This window comes from Pseudophryne corroboree, chromosome 12 (genome assembly GCF_028390025.1).
Source record: "Pseudophryne corroboree isolate aPseCor3 chromosome 12, aPseCor3.hap2, whole genome shotgun sequence".
NCBI lineage: Eukaryota > Metazoa > Chordata > Amphibia > Anura > Myobatrachidae > Pseudophryne > Pseudophryne corroboree.
The window spans coordinates 48,908,193-48,929,575 of record NC_086455.1 but is presented as its reverse complement, the minus strand read 5'-3'; the positions used below and the strand labels follow the sequence as shown (position 1 = coordinate 48,929,575).

The following is a 21,383-nucleotide window of genomic DNA, read 5'->3' as shown; positions in this document are numbered from 1 at the left end:
TTATGTTCCCCTATCCCAGTTTGCGGTTATTACTTGGTGTATTACCTCTTTTATTGGGGAATAAGAGGGCTTATATTGCCCATAAGACTCTTTGTAGGTTTAAAGGGGAGGGAGATTTATTTCTGCCTGACTTGTGCCTTAATTATCTTGCTGCTCTACTAAGTGAGAGAGTGGGTTACCCCTTTGGATCAGGGAGATCTTTCTGTAGCTCTCCAAGAAAAGGTGGGTTCTCATTTTACTCCCTAACAGTTTTTATTGGCCCACTCATCACTTGCTCGCGGTCCTCCTTTAGTACAACAGGCCCATTGATTGTAAGCTTGCAAGCCAGGCCTTCCTACCTCTATGACTGTTTGTTATTACCCAGTTTTGTCTTAGCATTGTGTCCAGTTGTAAAGTGCAATGGAATTTGCTGCGCTATATAAGAAACTGTTAATAAATAAATAAATAAATAATACTAGAGTTTGGTTGGCTGTGAGTAGAATTTGGGGGGAAACTGATTTAGACTCCTGCACCCTGATCTGGCATAATTTAGCTTTCTCTGAGATATGTGGACTTGATGGTAATTCTGTGTGGTTGTTCTTTGGTCCGGCCTCTATTTGTCAAATGTGTCAAGATGGGGTTCTCCGTACATTTGCTTTTCTGTCCACTACATATGGTCTTCCAGCGCATCTGTTTTATAGATACCTGCAGCTCTTTGTACACAGTGGAGGCGTACTACTCCGGTTCTTTCTGAGTCTCCAGTTCGTCGCTTAGTGTGTACACTACCTGGGCACCGCTCCATTTCATTGGCCTACTCCTCTCACCTCTCTTCTTCTAGAAAAGGGGATATGTTCAGCCTTAGTTCTCACTGGATTGTAGGTCTGGGTGCTCTCACTGATGAAGAGTGAGATTTTATACTGGGTACTCCTTTTCGACTTGTATTTGGTGGGTCTTCTTCTGACTTACGTCCTACACGTTCTGCTCCCTTTGCTGACTTCTGCCATCTTCTACGTACATGTCCTAGGGTGGCCTCTATTTGGCCTAAGGTGGTTGCTTCTGTACTTGTTTGGTTTCAACTTGGAGGACTCTCTCTCTCTGTTCCTTTATGTCTATATGTAAAGAACCTTTTAATGTTGGCTAGCGTTTGTATTGCCCATACTCCAGGGCCGGATTAAGCCTTGGGGATGCCCGGGGCACTTTAGACAGGGGGGGCCCCAGTGGAAGGTGGGGGGGGGGGGCTGTGTATAAGATTGTGCATACCTCCCAACATGACCCATCCAGGAGGGACAAAATGCACTTTACATGGACTTCCCGCTTAATATATGATTGGTGTCACCTGGGTTAAACTATTTAATTGATAAGAAAGGTAATTCAACCCAGGTGATTGCAATCATAACTTAAGAAGGAAGTCCAGGTAGAGAGCATTTTGTCCCTCCTGGAATTGGTCATGGGGGGAGGAATGGATTGTGTATATTACATTTAGCTAATGGTGTATACTAGATTTAAATTAATAGTTTAATAATGCCTGGGTACTGTTTATAGCTCCACATAATTGAAAGACAACTATTTTATAAAATATTCTTGTAGTGGAACAAAGACAACTTAACCAACCTTAAAATACACACAGAAAAATAAAATGTATAATTTATCTTGTCACATGCAAAAATAGCAGCAGCCTCTGTACAACTTACACACTGGGACAGGACTCAGGAGGACTCTGTGTGTGTGTGTGTGTGTCTCTCTCTCTCTAGATCCTCATTAGATAAGTTACACAGGACTCAGCCACCCAGGCGTGGAGAGAGCTGTAAGTGACACAGGGATCCCACTCTGTATCACTTACAGCTCTCTCCACCCTCCTATTTCTCCTGTTGGGAAGTTCCATTGATAGTTCATGAAATCTGATACTCCTGTGTCTTTGCCTGCACTGCATTCTGTCCTGCTCGCATTCTGGCTGTCTGGTTCTGCTGATGCATAAAAGGGAAAGCTAATGATGTCAGTATGCTCTGGCCTGGGGGGCCCCCTGACAGAGGGGGGCCCGGGGTACAGTATGCCCTGCATCCCCCTCTTAATCTGGCTATGCCATACTCGAGTGGTATCTGATCCCCCCTCGTTCTCCTCCTGGATAGTGCTAGTTATACCCCTTTCACACAACCCAAAATTTCCCGGGTTAAAACACATGAACGCGGATCAACCCAGGAAATTTCTCAGTGTGAAAGGGTACAGGGACAAAAACCCGGGATTTCTGTCCCCGCATTTCAACCCTTCAATCGACCAGGGTTGGTCCCGGGATGTTCCCTTGAACCTGGACAGTGTGAATGGTGCAGGGACATGTCCCACCTTCCCGGGTTGCCTCTGCTGATGCTGATTGGCTTTTCAGGGCACTTCCTGGTCTTGTGTTCTTTCTGAGACGCCCATTCTCAGAAAATGCAGGGCCATCCCGGGTTCAGTATGAAAGGTGCAGACCCGGGATGTCTCGGCTCCAAATGCTGGTATAAACGGGCCCAACCCGGGAATGTCCCTGGATGAGCCCGTGGCAGAATTCCCGGGTTTAGGCCCTGCATTTCTGGTGTGAAAGGGGTATTACTGTTACTGTTCCTCATGAGTGATTTATGTATCAGAATAGAAAATGCTCCTCTAAGTTTGATAAAGTCTGGTCGTTGTGGCAAGACTCCTGTCATGCTTTCGCTGCACTGACTTTCTGCCCAGGCCCCAGGTTTCTGGTTTGACTAGGTTCCTCCGTCAGCTCACGCCTTATTATATATGCTTTTAGTGATAATGTTTGATTCTGCAACATTTCTCCTTATCCGTTTCCGGCATCTATTTTCGTGTATGTACTGTTACATTTTATGACGCGGATGTATGCATATGCTCTTACAATCACTATTTTCTTTAAACGTTTTTTGTTAGTGCGGCTCTGTTTTGTGTTTGTCTTTTTCTTTTAACTTGTGTGAAACTTTGTCAAATCAATAAAAATACTTGATTAAAAAAAATAGCAACAGTGTAAATATGTGGTTGCAATAGTAATATAGCCTAGGAATCATACCATTTGCCTTTAAACATACCGCCACATTATATTTTCTATATTCACATACAAATAATAATATACATGTAACCTGTATATAACAATAACAGACTACAAACATAATTTGCAAAGCTGCTCTTAAAAAAATAAACACATCACACTGCTCTGCAAAGAACAATGCGTTGGCTTCCACAGTGCCACTGGCTGGCCACATGTTGTACTGCACTGACTATCTTTATGCAGCATTTCTTGTCTGCTAGGATTCGAGTGGAGATGAGCTTCATTGTCAAACCCATTACATGTAAGATTCAACTCATTATGCATTTAGGTGTGGGGGGGGTTTTAAACATTTTTTTATCCTTCTCTGACAGGATTTAGCATTAAGTGTTCTGCTTGGAATTCCCTCTTAATTATTGTTATGCCTTAATGTTTCTCTTGTTATGCCCCAACCATATAACGCAGCATACTGAGTTCAAACAATGGTTGTCCCGGCAATATGGACAGACTGAGAATTTCGTGAAAAGTGTAATATACAAATATATAAGTGCGTGCGCCATAATGAAGAAAAAGCAGAACCCATAGATTATATTGCTGTCATATCACACCTCCCAAATTCTGCTGCACTTTAGCTCATCCCTATAATGGAGACACCCGATTCACATACTGCCATATAGATGCAGGGTGTCTGAGGGTGTCATCATTTATGAAATTAGCTTGAAATCAATAATTTCCAAATGATACCATCTGTGCATTTCAATAACACAAAGCAAGCTTTGGGAGATTACCACTGTCAGCGTAATTTATAAACAGCACAAAAGGAAAATGAAATAACATTGGTACTGAGTAACTGCATCTTTCTTGGTTTGTAAAGATAATGACCCTTTATCATTGATCATTTTTAATATAAAGCTGGGTACACACCTCTGTGATCACTCAGTAAATGTTCTCAATCAGCCGAGTGCTGCAAGGCCAGGCTGACCCCCTGGGTGCTCCTTGCAAGCCCCGTACACACTGAGCTACAAATAGCCCAGTGTGTACAGGCTGCTATGGGATTGGGATGTTGGGCAGATAAATATTACACAGCACATAAGATGCGACAGGGGCGCAATAAGCTGTTTATCGGCAAACGCTGCTGCAGGTACAGCATATACACCTATACTATCAGCATCCCATTCACCCAACATGTGGTGATCTGGCCTTGATTGTATAGGTGTGTACCCAGCTTTACTACAGTGTCTTCAAATAAGGTATGATGAAAGCTTAACACACAGCTAATACCCCTTTCACACGGCATTTGACGGTCTCACCCGGGAGCCGTACACGGGTGAGACCCGCCTGAGACCCTTTTTCTCACTGTTGTCCCCAGCCCGGTATATTGCTGGTTTGGTGTTGCGTGAGGAGGTGGCACATGGAGATCAGATGATCTTCAAGCGCCGCCCGTCCATACAGTGTGAACAGGAAACGGGTTGCATCAACCCGTTCACACCGCACAGCGACCCGAGTTGAAGCCGTATTCAATCCTGGTCGCTCGACCTGGGATATTTCCCCTGGGCCCTTTCAGACTGCACAGCAACCCGGATGACTGTGCGCTCATGTGTAATAACCAAGGTTACACACTGGCGGTCTGAAAGGGGTATAATTTGAAGCTCGATAAATGCTAATTATCTTCTAATCACTTTATGCTTTTACAAACATTATAAACATCCTACAGAGCTACGGAAACATAAACAGGAGGTTGCCAGTATACCCAGGGAAGTATTGTTAAGCAAGGGGATAAAACCTCAGCAACAAATCTTGCCGCTTGTTACCAAATACAATACTTCCAGTCCCGTACTACCCAGGGCCCTTAAAGCTATGTGGCCTATAGTAGCTTCAGACAGAAAATTACCCACATTCAGGGACAAACGTCCGCTGGTTTGCTATAAAAAGGGTAAGAGCATTAAAGATCATCTTGTCCACACAGATATTACAGGATTTGAGGAATGTATTACAACTAACTTCTTGACCAAAGCACCAGGCTGCTATAGATGTCTCGGGTGCACGACTTGCACCAGTATGCAGCCTGGAGCCTCTTTCAGTTCTATGGCCACAGGTAAAGTGTTTTCCATCAGACATGTGGTCACCTGTACTACCACTCATATAGTGTACCTGATTACGTGCCCTTGTAGGCTACAATACGTGGGCAAGACGGTACGTTGTGCACGTGAACGGCTGGCTATGCACCGATCGGCTATCAAGTATGCTATTTCGGGGAAATCTTCGGACCAGCCGGTAGCAAAACATTTTGCGGAACAAGGACATTCTCTGCAGGAACTGAAATTTCAAATTATTGACCACATCCCCAAATCTATAAGAGGGGGTGATCGAGGTGGTCAACTCCTACGGAAAGAGGCCAGATGGATGTACATTTTGGACACCATCAAACCTAAGGGCCTCAACGACAAGATCCAATGGAGTGTCTTTCAGTAACATCCTGGACTTACCATGTTTGTCAGTTAGTGCTAACTTGACAGTTATGGAATCTAGTGATATATAGTAGGGTCCATCTAATCATGGTGGAGTAGCTCCCATTATGTATATATGAAGCCACATATTTGGGCAGCTATATATATGGGTTAGATATATACATACTGATATTTTGCATAAATAATGCGCACAAATATACCAATTTTAGCTTGGCTATCTGTATCTGCCCTGGTATGTCTATTCATGTTCTATATCCCGACTTCTATAACGTAGTTTGTTTAGACTAATTATTACTGTTTTAACAAGTGTTTTCTTAATGACGTGGTCCATTTGTATGTACATGCATGCATTGTTTGTGGGCACCGTATTGGTTTACTTTACTATGTTGCACTTTGTTTATTTTCAGTAGCGCTGCCGCCTATCTGAAGCCTGGTTGCCAGGAAGCGCCGGTTACCATGGTTGCCGTGTAAGCTCCGGTTTCCAGGAAGTGACGACAGATGCGGTTCAGACGCGCTGGCGTCACCACAGCCCGGGGAGTACAGGACGGATACAGTTCCCACCCCCTCCTCCGGCGTGTGTCCCGTTCGCGGGTTATCTTTTGCATATAAGGTATGTTGTTTTCTTTTCATGTTTGTATCACCTTGACAAAGGGGCGCCACGGCCCCGAAACGTTGGTCACCCGATTTCAATATGGATTAAAATTTCTGCACTTTATCTACTTTGAAAAAGTCTCCTGAGTGCCGCTGCCTGTTTACTTCTGACTGTACATCCATGTTTCCAGAGGGCACCGGAGCATTACTTATTGAGGGGGAGTGCCGGTTCTAGCATCCGTATATATATATATATATATATATATATATATATACATACATACATACATACATACATACATACATACATACACACACCAATAACATTGTATTAAAAAATCAGTGCCTTGTAAATTGAAACCTGACGCATATATATCTATCTGCCTCATCTGAACTTGTCCATAAATGAATGGTGCTCCTGAATGACAAACGGAAAAGTTGCAGCACTGGAAAAGATAAAATCCAAAAAAACGCTTTGTTTTGAGCGCCCGCTGGTTGGATCCTGAATGCTACATTCCTGTCCTGGGGATTTCAGGATTTCTGTGGGGTTTTTATTTTATTATTATTATTCGAAGCATTAAAAGTCAGCAGCTGGACAGCAGACACGCGCATTCATCTGTCCCACTGCGGACAGATGTTTTAAATAAAACACTATTTACATTTGCTGAGCTACTGAGGCCCAATGTATAATACAGCCAATTCCGAGCTCGCCTTTTGTTATATTAAATTTCTCATCCTCCTGGAGAAGGGAAGTATAAGATTTGCGGTAGATGCAGAAAGGAAATATTTCTTATTTCTGCACATTGAACAGCTGGGGGTGAAGCAGAAGAGATTCAATTATGGGGAGGGGGTAAAGACACGCACAGTGGTTCCGCTGCTCTATGAATTCATACACGGTTAATACCCATGGATATGTAGGTTTGCAAAGGAATGTTTACATGCACATACCACCATACAGCCAGGGAGTAATCTGAACATTTATACTTTAATAAATAAAGAATGAAATTGTATTTTATATTAAGGTACAGTATAGGCTGCATGAACTGTTGTCAAAGTACATGATAATTCCAGTGTAGGAATAATGTGATTACCCTCTATTGTTTCATGGTAATAACGGCCTAAGGTTAATCCTAAAGGCCAGTATTCACTGGCTGATGTGGGAGAGATGTGTGCTGAGCGTGCGGGGGGAGCGGGGGCGCTCATTTCACCCAGCGGGTGAAGTGAGCGACCCGCTAGATTGCATGCAGGCCAATCTAGCACCAGCGATAGCGATTCGCGGGGCTGCGCATCGCTATCGCTGTGGGGGGTACACACGGAGAGATCACTGCTTAAAATCTAAGCAATCTAGTCAGATTGCTTAGATTTTAAGCAGTGATCGCTCCGTGAGTAATCCCCCTTTACAGATGTAAGGAGTAAAGGCATAGGTACACAGAAGCCTTATTAACTAGTGGGGTATAAAGTTTCAAGTAAAGAAAATGTCATTCACATCAATATATTAGTAACATTTCATAAAAAATAAAATGACTACATATTTGCATGTGGAGTTTTTATATTTTGGATTATCTGACGTAATTTAATAAATATCACTTTACCCCCCCATTAATGACATTTTCCTGGCACCACCAGCCCCCCGCCCCCACAAGGTAAGCGCTGATGCATTTGATTGTGGCTTCAAGAATAAAAGTGGTAGAATGCTTTAATAAGCAAAGTGGTAGCTAGTACAAGACTCCAAAGATTAACAAGAACAGACAGAAGTGAATGCCTGTGCCATAGAGGTTAATATAATAATTAAAACAATCCTCCTTGTCTTTAGACGTGATCCATTTACTACCTCTCTTATCCCTCTGTACAGAGGCGGATTGGCCATAGGGTTCGCAGGGAAGATCCCCGGCGGGTGCCGACGCACCCGCGGGGCTTGTTTTGTTTGAGGACATGTTGTCCTTTTTATAGACATAATGAATAAGATGCAAAATAATTTGCATATAAGAAAATGACTTTGCCACTTAGCCTGTGATTGCAGATGATCTAGTGTATGCTCTGTCTAACTGCTTGGCTGACATATAAGATTAAGTGAATAGTGATTGGGATACGGTTGGTGTAATAAGCAAGAAAATATATCTTTCTAAAGAATTATATAGTTTCCTAAATTCTGAAGGTGTATCATATAATGTGCTCATAATATTTAATTTTATTTCCTTTTAACTTCCCCCTTGATGCTAGACATCTGGAAAGTCTTGGGGGGAGGGTGCTGCTGCCATGGCCCATGGCTAGACCTTACACCTCTGGTGCTGCCCATGTGGGGCCACTAGTACAAATCTTTCCAGGGCCGCTTTTTGTTCCCAATCCGCCCCTGCCTCTGTACCTCTTTTCTTACACATTGTCATTATAGTTGGTTTACTGTATGTATGGTGGGTCTAGTACATGTGTGTTTATAACTAAGGCACAAATTCTTTATGAATCCAAATCTCCATAACTCAGAGCCAAACCACAATTCACCTGTTTGTGCAGCTTTCTTTAGCTACACGTTAGGAGGTGTCAAGATAATGCCAGACACACAGTTACTCTGATATACCTTATATCCAAATGCTTAAAGGAATTTGATCCTTCTCAGTGGGTCCTTCACAAAAGATAATTTTCTTCATAAGAGATAATTTCATACAAAACTAAATAAAGATTGCATAAAAATAAAAAAAAATGACTGACTAATTAATTGGAATTGCACAGCATAGTAAACAATGGACTGTTCGTTCTCTCACAATTTTTAACAGTGTGGCAGCTTAAATATAATTGTTACACTTATGTCTTCCAGTTCCCTTATGTGGTAGTCTAAAGGCCCATACACACTTGCCGATAAAATGAGCGACGTCGCTCATTTTATCGGCAAGTGTGTATGCCGCCAGCGACGACCGATGCGCGGCCCCGCGGGTTGGCAATGATCGTCACTGTCGGTAGGGCATGCATGCAGGATCTGGACTGTAGTCCACGACCTGCATGCAGGGCTTGACGTCACTGGGCGATATCGCTCAGTGTGTACAGTCAGCGCCGACCGGCCGGCCCGGGAGGGGAAACATTAGACGACGTCGCTCACAGAGCGACAACGTCTAATGTGTACGGACCTTTAGTGCTGATCCGGTTAGAATTTCCGCACTCACACTGCTAAGATAAACCACACCTACATTTACCGTCATAATCCTAAAAGCTCACACTCTTATGGGCCCTACACACTGGGCGATAATACTGAAAGCTATGAACGATCTCGTTCATTAATAAACAAGATACCGTTCATATCTGTCAGTGTGGAGGCACCAGCGATGAACGATGCGCGGCCCCGCGCTCGTTCATCGCTGGTGCCCCGTCGCTTGTGCATGCAGGCCAATATGGACGATCTCGTTCATATTTGCCTGCACTGCTATGGAGCTGGGTGACGGGGGAAGTGAAGAAACTTCACTCCCCCCGTCACTGCCCCCCCCCCCCCACGTTGCGGGGTCGCCCGTATCCGCCGTCGGGCTGCTCTGCGGGGGATCGCAAAGTGTGTAGGGCCCTTTACTTACAATTTGCATAAATATTGGCAATCTGTTGTTTCTGTTGGGTCACGTCATTTAAAAATAAGCACTTGCCAGTTTTACAGGGATGCACTTATACAGCAACTACAGGTTGTAAAAACTGTGGAAAATTATGGTGAGACTGTCACTACAAAGTACAACAAACTCCCACATTAGGCTTACCCTATTCATTACGCTAAACTTTTCTTTTTATCCTACTGCCTCACTCAGTGTCGGACTGGGGCATGAAGGGCCCACCGGGGGAATGCAGTGATAGGGGCCAATACTTAAGGGTGTGGTCAGCCTACAAAGGGGGTGTGTCCAGCCTCTACAAAGGCTTGAAATACACAATAGTCTAGTGCAGTGTAATGCGACATATCTACCATGTATAATACAAGTGCACAGTCTGGAACCTGATCCCTAGAGGAAGGAGTGGGCACTCAGGCAGTGGGGCCTACCGGTGGTTTCACTGGTACCCCTGTGGGCCAGTCCGACCCTGGCCTCACTGACAGCTTACATTAAGTATGGATTAGGGACCATCAGGATTCGATTCATTACAAGTTGGAGTATGTCTAGAAATTAACTTATTCGATAACACTGCAGGTGGATGGTGCATAACATGTTCCAATATAAGTGTAGGGTTAAAGTTGGGTTTTCAGCACCTCTGATCATCTGGTGAATACCTTTAATGAGAATAAAATTCTGTGTGCCAACCTTAAAAATAGGAAATCCATACCTAAATCCACCTCCTCAATCTCCACCAACTCATTAAAGAAACATAGAAATTGAAGGCAGAGGGTTAATTTTTTTATAGGGAGCCAGTTAACCTATCAGTATATTTTCGGAGTGTGGGAGGAAATTGGAGTACCTGGTGGAAACCCACACAAGCCCAGGGAGAAGATACAAACTCCACACAGTTGAAGCCATGGTGGGAATCAAACCCATGACCTCAATGCTTTGAGACAGTAATTCTAACCATTACACCATCCATACTGGCCAAATAACCCTGTTACACAAAATGAAATAATCCTATTCTGTGCAATACTAGGTACAACACAGAACACACATGGCTAAACTTCACTGAACAACCCATACAACTAATTACTTTTGTAGCCTGGCCAGGGCTATAGAGAGTTCTACCTGGTACTTTTTGAGGGATGCATTGCCACGCCCCCTTAGAAAATAAAATGAAGGGAAAAAAAGTATATGCAGCGCTGTGAAGATATGGGGAGGGGGAAGCAGTGGTGGACCCTAGCCCCTTCCAACAAGCCGGACCTGGGAAATTAATAAACACTCCACCCTTCCTGTCGCCAGCCTTGAGCTTGGCATAGTATCTTTGCCCATGCACAAATTGGCAAATATACTGTAGTTTCACTGTATGCATAGATTGTAAGCTTGCGAGCAGGGCCCTCCTACCTCTATGACCAGGGCCGGTTCTTAGACTTGTGGCGCCCCGGGCAAAATAGGGGGGCGTGGCTTCAATTGGGGGCGTGGTCACGACGCTGAAAGAAAAAATAAATAAATAAAAAGTATACTTACCATCCCCGTTCCTGATCTAGACCGCTGCAGACCCCCTCCGCCGGCGGCGCCGCTCTTCTCCTCTCCTCTCTTCGATCTATGGGAGAGACGTTATTACGTCTCTCCCATAGAACAGCATAGACACTAGAGGTCAATTGTGACCCCTAGTGTCTGTGCCACTATGCTGTGCGGTGCGCGATGACGTCATCGCGCATCGCACAGCAAAGGTCCTCTACACGAAGGGAAACTAGACCGTAGCGTCTAGTTTCCCTTCATGGAGAGGACCTTTGCTGTGCGGTGCGCGATGACGTCATCGCGCACCGCACAACTAAGGTCCTCTCAATGAAGGGAAACTAGACGCTACGCGTCTGGTTCCCTTCAAAGCGGGGGGGCACAGCAGGGCACTGCGGGGGGCACAGTGGCGGATCTTGCCCTGGTGCGGCGCCCTCCGGATGGCGCCGGCGCCCTCCGGAAGGCGGCGCCCCGGGCAAAAGTACCGCTTGCCCGTGGCAAGAACCGCCACTGTCTATGACTGTTTGTTTTTACCCAGTTTGTCTTCTAATTGTGTCCAGTTGTAAAGCGCAATGGAATTTACTGCGCTATATAAGAAACTGTTAATTAATTAATAAATAAAGTAGACACTTGAGCATTATTGGTCCTGAGTTAGATGCAAAGGAAAATGCATCGGGGTCTTGCGGAATTCTGCATACTGTGCATGCGCCAAAGAAAGAAATCAGCAACTGTGCATGCACTGGATCAGGTGTACACACACGGGAGGAGCTTGCATGTACATACGGATTAATTCATCTATCGACAAAACACTGCTCCAGTAAAATGGGTGTTTCTGGGTGGTAACTTGGCCGCACCATGCGAATGCATAAAAATGTGGGATTGTAGTCTAACTCCCGGGAAGCCTGTTTCTGGAGGACCTTTTGCACCCAACGTGGCATGGGGGCCAGCCTACATATGAATGATGACGGCTGTGGCTGTGGATGGAAAAAAAACAGTGGGCTCCCACAGCTTCTACACAGACGTAGAGATCTCAAGCACACAGAGTGGATTCTTACTGTAGCATAAGGAAGTAAGTAGGATGCTGGGACCATATGGAAACAGGGATCTATACTGCACTTTTAAACTTTACAAAACTACTTTTAGGGGTAGATTCACTAAACATAAGATTTCAAAGCCTCTGATGATTGGCAGCTTTGACCGAGGCATTTCAAAGGGCAATATTGATTAATGCTAAATCAGGCTTGTTTAGCATTAATTACTACAGCGCTTTGAAATCCATCATTCAAAGCCACCGATCATTGGCAGCTTTGAAAATGCGCCGTTTAGTAAATCTACTGCTTTGTATTACAGTAAGACCATAGGACAACTGAATATTACAAAATCAAAATTGAAAAATATGACAAACAAAAAAACCTAAAAGGATCAAAAGCTCATTACCAACTTTTTTTAATACCCCCTTTTTGGTGGTAAATTTCTCCAATTCTTTTTGTGTCCACTGACCATTTTCTTGTTTGTTCTACCAATTCCATCTCTCTTCAGAAGTTGCAATAAGGATATGATAACGTATAATGGTTAATGGTTACTAAAATGACCAATACTCAGTACTTCCATTGTATTCTAATGTACTGAGCAGAACTTATACACAGGTATGCTAAGGCAATGCGGTGAAGACCACACATGAAGTAGAGTAGTGGATCTGTTCAACACATTACTAAATAATGGCACAACATATGATAAAAGTGTATACTTTCTAGAAATGTATTGTACCTTCTGGATCTGGATAACATTCCTACAGAATGGAACTAAATTATTTTGAGCATGTCTGGTGTAAAATGCTGCCATAACTCGGGGCTTCTAGATGAACAACGGGCCCCGTCTACTATTCAAATTCAGGAAAAAAAGTGGGAATTTTTTATTTTATGTTGTAATTGAGATATTTTGAAAAATGAAGGCAGCGTTTTAGGCAGGTGCAATGCAGGATCCCATTAATATAGGTAATTAACATTAGCCTCTGCCTTAATTAACATGCACACTTTAATTAGCAAGGCATTAGGCAACATTAGAAAAAATGGATTTTCACATTGCCATAGATGATTAGGAAAAATCAGAACATTGTCTATTTTGGCCATATAATTTACATTCAGGGATACATTATAATTATATATCAGTATGTAATAAAATATTAAAATCTGTCACCATGTAATATTAATATACAGCAGTTTCCATTATTTATTTAAAAGCCAATGTAAAAATTAAATGTTGCACATTGCAACCGGAGTGGCAATTCTACCTTGATTCTGACAAAGGTCCAACATGGTGAACGACCGAAACATTGATACGATCTACTGTAATATGAGTTGATCACCGTGTAATCAGATACTGATCACATAGAAATGAACACAATACTGGGGGTCATTCTGACCCGTTCGCTCGCTGCTTTTTATCGCAGACGAGCGAAGGGGTCCCCACTTGCATGTGCCGGTGCCGTAGTGCGCCGACGCATGCCAGGCGGCTGAAGGCCGTAGCAGGGCTGCGATTGCCTCTGCCTGATTGACAGGCAGAGGCGGTCGCTGGGCAGGGGGGGGGGGATGGAACGGCGGCGTTTGGCCGCTGTTTCATGTGCGCGGTCCGGCCAATGCAGGCGTGGCCGGACCGCACGGGGGGCGGGCCGCAGTGGCTGCTTGACGTCACACGCAGCCGATGCGGGCTGGGGAGCGATGAGTGGCTCCCAGCCAGCACGCTAAAGCTGCGCTGGTTGGGAGCTACTCTTGAAGTGCAAAGGCATCGCCGCTGCGCGATGCCTTTGCACTTCTGCGGGGGGCTGGGGGGGGGGGGCGGCACTGACATGCGGGGCAGACTAGCCCTGTGCTGGGCGTCCCCCCGCATGTCAGTGTGAATGATCGTAGCTGTGCTAAATTTAGCACAGCTACGATCATCTCAGAATGACCCCCATTGTCTGTACAGTATGCAAACAAAGCCCACTTCCATATTAAGGGCTACAAGTAACAGCCTGTGAGTTGCCTGGAGGTGCGGGACTTTGTGCAAGTCTGCAAAACCACGTATTCTGCAGCAAAGTGTCCCTGGAAATAATTATCACTTACTAGGAAGAATGAGAACGTTAAGCTGGGCATACACTCTACAATTATCTGGCAGATCATCTGCCATATCTGGCTGGTTGGAATGAAAATCTGGATGAGAGCAAATGACTAGCGACCATTTGCTCCCAAACACTGGAAAACGGACAAAACTGTCGTTCAAGGATTTAACCAGTTTGTCTGAACAACAGGTTTTGTCCATTTTCCAGTGTTTGGGAGCAAACGGTCGCTTGTCATTTGCTCTCATCCAGATTTTCATTCCAACCAGCCAGATCTGGCAGATGAGCTGCCAGATAATTGTAGAGTGTATGCCCAGCTTTAGGAAGATTTTGACCACCTCAGCTGAGAAAAGTTGAGCTCTAATCCCCCTCGGCAAGGAAAGGGTTTTCCCCCCTACCACCCTCACCAGTCATCACACGTGGTAAAATGACCTTGTATTTCATTAACTGATAATGAAATGGATTTATTCCGCTAACGGTTTTAATTAAAATGCTGGAAGTATTGACTCTGTCTTCTCATCCTGATTCCCCAAGATGAATAATAAAAAAATAAAAAAAGAGGAAAATGGGAGTACTGAATGCGGGAGACTCTCAGACGAGAGGGGGGTAGGAGGTGTGCTAAGAACATGATACCATCTTACCATTTATGTCCCATCCCGCCACTCTCGTCATTTCTCATTGCAAATTGGTGTGCTAAGGTTTTTGATGTCTGATTGTTTTATTTCATTTTTTTTTTAAATTCAAAATCAATTTCTGCTTACCTGAGTGTTTAATTAAAAAATGTTATTTTTAAGAGTAATTAAACTGACTATTTCTGGAAGAGAAATTTACTGCTAGCTGTAGGAAAATAAGACAATATTTTAGTTGGTTTGCATCACAGCTGCTGATTCTCGCTGAATTTCAAAGACGTGCGGGCAATACTCTAGTTTGGTATTGAAGAAGAAAGGGAAGAAGCTATGGAAATATTTCTCAGTGGAAGTAATGGTACCTTTTAAGTGCTGCAAATTTTCAAAGACCCAAAGAGGTACTCTGTACGATTGGTGATGTTTGATGTAGTTATGTCTGTGTTAAAGGTGTATTTTATATTTCAGTGATCGAAGAACTTTAAAAACCGTGGAGCACTGAGTGCAGAAGACCTTGCCATAACATTACTAAGTAGGTGTCACCTTCTTTAATTCACAGATAACACATAGCGACCACTAGACTGGATTACAGCTCTATCCCCATTAGCCGATATTATGTATTGCTCCATACTCTCTGTCCCCACCAATACTATCTCTTTAATTCTCCATGTGTAGGCTTCTACAGATAGACAGATAAGCAGAGTGGAGGCTTATGGCGAGGGCTAGAAATGAATCAATCTCTCCCCCCTAAAAAAAAATGTTTTCCAAGAGGCCCTGAGATTGCATGTTATGCAGCTGATCAACTAGTTTAACACAAGGGGAAAATATAGACTCGTTAATAGTCACATCAGTAGGTGATTTATCATCCAACTTGCAGTATGAACTCAAAAACAACAACAACAACAACAGCAACATCATAAAGCACTAAAATAATAATGCACACACAAAAAAAAAAAGATACACAGATTATTATGATTCCTGATTTGTACACAATCAGGTGTTTGTTGTTCATACAGATTTATACAACAAACCCAACAGAGAGATGATTTGGAACTGAAACAGGTTTATATATTCTTACATGGAATAATGCACATCCTACATTAAAAGTTATATGGATATTAGAAGTCATAGGAATGTTTGGTAACCATATAAAAGCATGAGGCAGTTGGCAGCGTTCACTTCTAATAACTATATTTTAACAGTAGGAGGTGCATGATTCTGTGTAATGCACACAATTTTATAATAAACAATGAAGCAACATTATCAGAATTATCTGTTTACATATATGGGGGAAACGTAAGAGGTTATACATTTCTGGAGACTTATAGCTTGGAGAGTTTGCATTGAAAGGCTGAGAGAGCAGCTTGCTGTGCAGTGGGTTATTATTAAGCCTCACTCACCGGCATTCCAGTATGTTTGCTAGAAATAACTTAAAGGAAAAACATGCGAAAGGTCCCCCCTATGCACAACCAGACTTAGTGTATTGGCCAATTGGAAAAATCAGCGGGGACAAGGAGTGTGTGGTCACCAGAATTGTTACTTAACAGCGTAGGCTTGCCCAGCAAGGACTAGTGAAACCAAACTGGGTCCCCCAACCATGATTACACCATTTCTAGGACAATTGGCACCAGAGCAGGTTTTCTCAAGGGATGGAGCTCAGGCCCCCCTCCTGGGTATAACCTGCCATAGTGCCAATAGCACTAGGGTGCATCTCTGTACCCCCGGGCTTTGGGTACGTTGGTAATAACTGTTTTATGGTATAAATAATATTGTCCTTTTACAGATGCAGCAAGCCCTGTCACATACAATACAGGTTGAGTATCCCTTATCCAAAATGCTTGGGACCAGAAGTATTTTGGATATCGGATTTTTCCGTATTTTGGAATAATTGCATACCATAATGAGATATCATGGTGATGGGACCTAAATCTAAGCACAGAATGCATTTATGTTACATATACACCTTATACACACAGCCTGAAGGTCATTTTGGCCAATATTTTTTGTAACTTTGTGCATTAAACAAAGTGTGTCTACATTCACACAATTCATTTATGTTTCATATGTACCTTATACACACAGCCTGGAGGTCATTTAATACAATATCTTTAATAACTTTATGTATTAAACAAAGTTTGTGTACATTGAGCCATCAAAAAACAAAGTTTTCACTATCTCACTCTCAGTCAAAAAAGTCCGTATTTCGGAATATTCCGTATTTCGGAATATTTGGGTATGGGATACTCAACCTGTAGTAAGGACCGTCAACATGTGCTGGCAGACAGGGTCTTCTGACACATATAGTGCACCTGGCAAAGAAATATAAAAATACCCACAGGTCTCAGACACTAAACGGAGAAAAACAAAACCGTATAGTTCCCCGTGACCCCTCATTTACACATGTATTACTTACAAAATACTTGGGCAAATGACCTCTTTGAGCAAACAGGCTTCCATCCATGTAGTAGGCAAAATAAAAACACATTGTATAGCTTCTCCCGGTAGGAGCCTGACGAGATTTACAGATCCGCAATTCCTGTTTAGGTGTAGTAATGTTCTATTACATACGGCAACATGAAAGTCACTGGAAATATGCTGGAATTGCACTACTTTTTCAAACTCACACCCTAACATATTTGGCCCATAGTATTTAGAGTAGTTTTAAAATATTCTAGCATTTATGTATTATAATGTAATAATCCTAGTATTCAAATACCTCCCAACTGTCCCGATTTTCACGGGACAGTCCCGTTTTTTTGGGACTGTCCCGCTGTCCCACCCGTGGGCCGCAGTGTCCCGTGGTGGGGGGGTGGCAGTTGGTAGGCTCCTGCACTCGCTGCCCTGCTTAGCAGCGTCTATTCAGTGAAGACAGAGGGACTGGGGGCATGCCAGCGGCTCATAGAGCGCTGGTCATGCCCCCTTTAGTGACGTAAAAGGGGGCGTGACTCGCTGTGGTGGCACTGCCGCCAGACCACATCCCCCTTTCATTTAGGCCACACCACGTTTTGGGCGTTGCGTGCAGGAGTCCTGCATCTCAATACTGGAATGTTGGGTGGTATGTATTCATGTGATGAAAATTTACATAATGTCTATACGTCATATGGGGCAAGATGCTGAGATGCTCCGAGAGGAGTAGCACACAGTATATAAGTAATAGGTAATAGGTATATAAGTAATAAGGTTTGAGTATTATTAGAGATGAGCGGGTTCGGTTCCTCGGAATCCGAACCCCCCCGAACTTCAGCCTTTATACACGGGTCCGAGGCAGACTCGGATCTTCCCGCCTTGCTCGGTTAACCCGAGCGCGCCCGAACGTCATCATCCCGCTGTCGGATTCTCGCGAGGCTCGGATTCTATCGCGAGACTCGGATTCTATATAAGGAGCCGCGCGTCGCCGCCATTTTCACACGTGCATTGAGATTGATAGGGAGAGGACGTGGCTGGCGTCCTCTCCGTTAGAATAGATAGAGACACTTGAGTTGATTTACTACTAACTTAGTAATTTTGGGGAGCATTAGGAGTACTCAGAGTGCAGAGTTTTGCTGATAGTTACTAGTGACCACCACCAGTTTTATTTATTATTTAATATAATCCGTTCTCTGCCTGAAAAAAGACGATACACAGTCACATACCATATCTGTGCTCAGCCTCAGTGTGCTGCATGATAATATCATCTATGTATATCTGACTGTGCTGAGTGCTCACTGCTCACACAGCTGAATTGTGGGGGAGACTGGGGTGCAGTTATAGCAGGAGTACAGTGCACACTTTTGCTGCCAGTGTGACTGACCAGTGACCACCAGCATATTGTCTGCCTGAAAAAGTTAAACACTCCTGTGGTGTTTTTTTTTTTTATTCTATAAACGCATTCTGCTGACAGTGTCCAGCAGGTCCGTCATTCATTATATTATATAAATATTTACCTGCAGTAGTGTTATATTTTTTTTGTTCATCTCTATCATCTTTATCATCTCTATATTAGCAGACGCAGTACGGTAGTCCACGGCTGTGGCTACCTCTGTGTCGTCAGTGCTCGTCCATAATTGTATACCTACCTGTGGTGGGTTTTTTTTTTCTATCTTCTTCATACTAGTCGTTTAGGAGTCTGCTGACAGTGTCCAGCAGGTCCGTCATTATATTATATATACCTGCAGTAGTGATAGATATATATTTTTTATATCATTATCATCTCTATACTAGCAGACGCAGTACGGTAGTCCACGGCTGTAGCTACCTCTGTGTCGTCAGTGCTCGTCCATAATTGTATACCTACCTGTGGTGGGGTTTTTTTTTCTATCTTCTTCATACTAGTAGTTTAGGAGTCTGCTGACAGTGTCCAGCAGGTCCGTCATTATATTATATATACCTGCAGTAGTGATATATATATATTTTTTATATCATTATCATCTCTATACTAGCAGACGCAGTACGGTAGTCCACGCCTGTAGCTACCTCTGTGTCGTCAATGCTCGTCCATAATTGTATACCTACCTGTGGTGGGGTTTTTTTTCTATCTTCTTCATACTAGTAGTTTAGGAGTCTGCTGACAGTGTCCAGCAGGTCCGTCATTATATTATATATACCTGCAGTAGTGATATATATATATTTTTTATATCATTATCATCTCTATACTAGCAGACGCAGTACGGTAGTCCACGGCTGTAGCTACCTCTGTGTCGTCAGTCACTCGTCATCCATAAGTATACTAGTATCCATCCATCTCCATTGTTTACCTGAGGTGCCTTTTAGTTGTGCCTATTAAAATATGGAGAACAAAAATGTTGAGGTTCCAAAAATAGGGAAAGATCAAGATCCACTTCCACCTCGTGCTGAAGCTGCTGCCACTAGTCATGGCCGAGACGATGAAATTCCATCAACGTCGTCTGCCAAGGCCGATGCCCAATGTCATAGTACAGAGCATGTAAAATCCAAAACACAAAATATCAGTAAAAAAAGGACTCAAAAATCTAAAATAAAATCGTCGGAGGAGAAGCGTAAACTTGCCAATATGCCATTTACCACACGGAGTGGCAAGGAACGGCTGAGGCCCTGGCCTATGTTCATGGCTAGTGGTTCAGCTTCACATGAGGATGGAAGCACTCAGCCTCTCGCTAGAAAAATGAAAAGACTTAAGCTGGCAAAAGCACAGCAAAGAACTGTGCGTTCTTCGAAATCACAAATCCACAAGGAGAGTCCAATTGTGTCGGTTGCGATGCCTGACCTTCCCAACACTGGACGTGAAGAGCATGCGCCTTCCACCATTTGCACGCCCCCTGCAAGTGCTGGAAGGAGCACCCGCAGTCCAGTTCCTGATAGTCAGATTGAAGATGTCAGTGTTGAAGTACACCAGGATGAGGAGGATATGGGTGTTGCTGGCGCTGGGGAGGAAATTGACAAGGAGGATTCTGATGGTGAGGTGGTTTGTTTAAGTCAGGCACCCGGGGAGACACCTGTTGTCCGTGGGAGGAATATGGCCATTGACATGCCTGGTGAAAATACCCAAAAAATCAGCTCTTCGGTGTGGAAGTATTTCAACAGAAATGCGGACAACAGGTGTCAAGCCGTGTGTTGCCTTTGTCAAGCTGTAATAAGTAGGGGTAAGGACGTTAACCACCTCAGGAACATCCTCCCTTATACGTCACCTGCAGCGCATTCATCATAAGTCAGTGACAAGTTCAAAAACTTTGGGCGACAGCGGAAGCAGTCCACTGACCAGTAAATCCCTTCCTCTTGTAACCAAGCTCACGCAAACCACCCCACCAACTCCCTCAGTGTCAATTTCCTCCTTCCCCAGGAATGCCAATAGTCCTGCAGGCCATGTCACTGGCAATTCTGACGAGTCCTCTCCTGCCTGGGATTCCTCCGATGCATCCTTGAGTGTAACGCCTACTGCTGCTGGCGCTGCTGTTGTTGCTGCTGGGAGTCGATGGTCATCCCAGAGGGGAAGTCGTAAGACCACTTTTACTACTTCCACCAAGCAATTGACTGTCCAACGGTCCTTTGCGAGGAAGATGAAATATCACAGCAGTCATCTTGCTGCAAAGCGGATAACTGAGGCCTTGGCATCCTGGGCGGTGAGAAACGTGGTTCCGGTATCCATCATTACTGCAGAGCCAACTATAGACTTGTTTGAGGTACTGTGTCCCCGGTACCAAATACCATCTAGGTTCCATTTCTCGAGGCAGGCGATACCGAAAATGTACACAGACCTCAGAAAAAGACTCACCAGTGTCCTAAAAAATGCAGTTGTACCCAATGTACCCAACTTAACCACGGACATGTGGACAAGTGGAGCAGGGCAGACTCAGGACTATATGACTGTGACAGCCCACTGGGTAGATGTATTGACTCCCGCCGCAAGAACAGCAGCGGCGGCACCAGTAGCAGCATCTCGCAAACGCCAACTCTTTCCTAGGCAGGCTACGCTTTGTATCACCGCTTTCCAGAATACGCACACAGCTGAAAACCTCTTACGGCAACTGAGGAAGATCATCGCAGAATGGCTTACCCCAATTGGACTCTCCTGTGGATTTGTGG

At 44.0% G+C, this 21,383-nt stretch overlaps 1 protein-coding gene and 1 long non-coding RNA gene across 2 annotated transcripts in view; one reads left to right on the top strand and one right to left on the bottom strand.

The window, feature by feature from the left end:
- AKAP6 (A-kinase anchoring protein 6) overlaps positions 1 to 21,383 on the bottom strand; it is a 389,266-nt gene that overhangs the window by 141,701 nt on the left and 226,182 nt on the right. The gene's annotated exons all lie outside the window — the stretch shown is intronic.
- Positions 5,876 to 21,383, top strand: part of LOC134980596 (uncharacterized) — a 40,874-nt gene continuing 25,366 nt past the window's right edge. The window contains exons 1-2 of the long non-coding RNA XR_010190442.1: positions 5,876 to 6,076; positions 15,315 to 15,378. This is a non-coding gene — a long non-coding RNA (uncharacterized LOC134980596). The remainder of the gene's footprint in view (positions 6,077 to 15,314; positions 15,379 to 21,383) is intronic.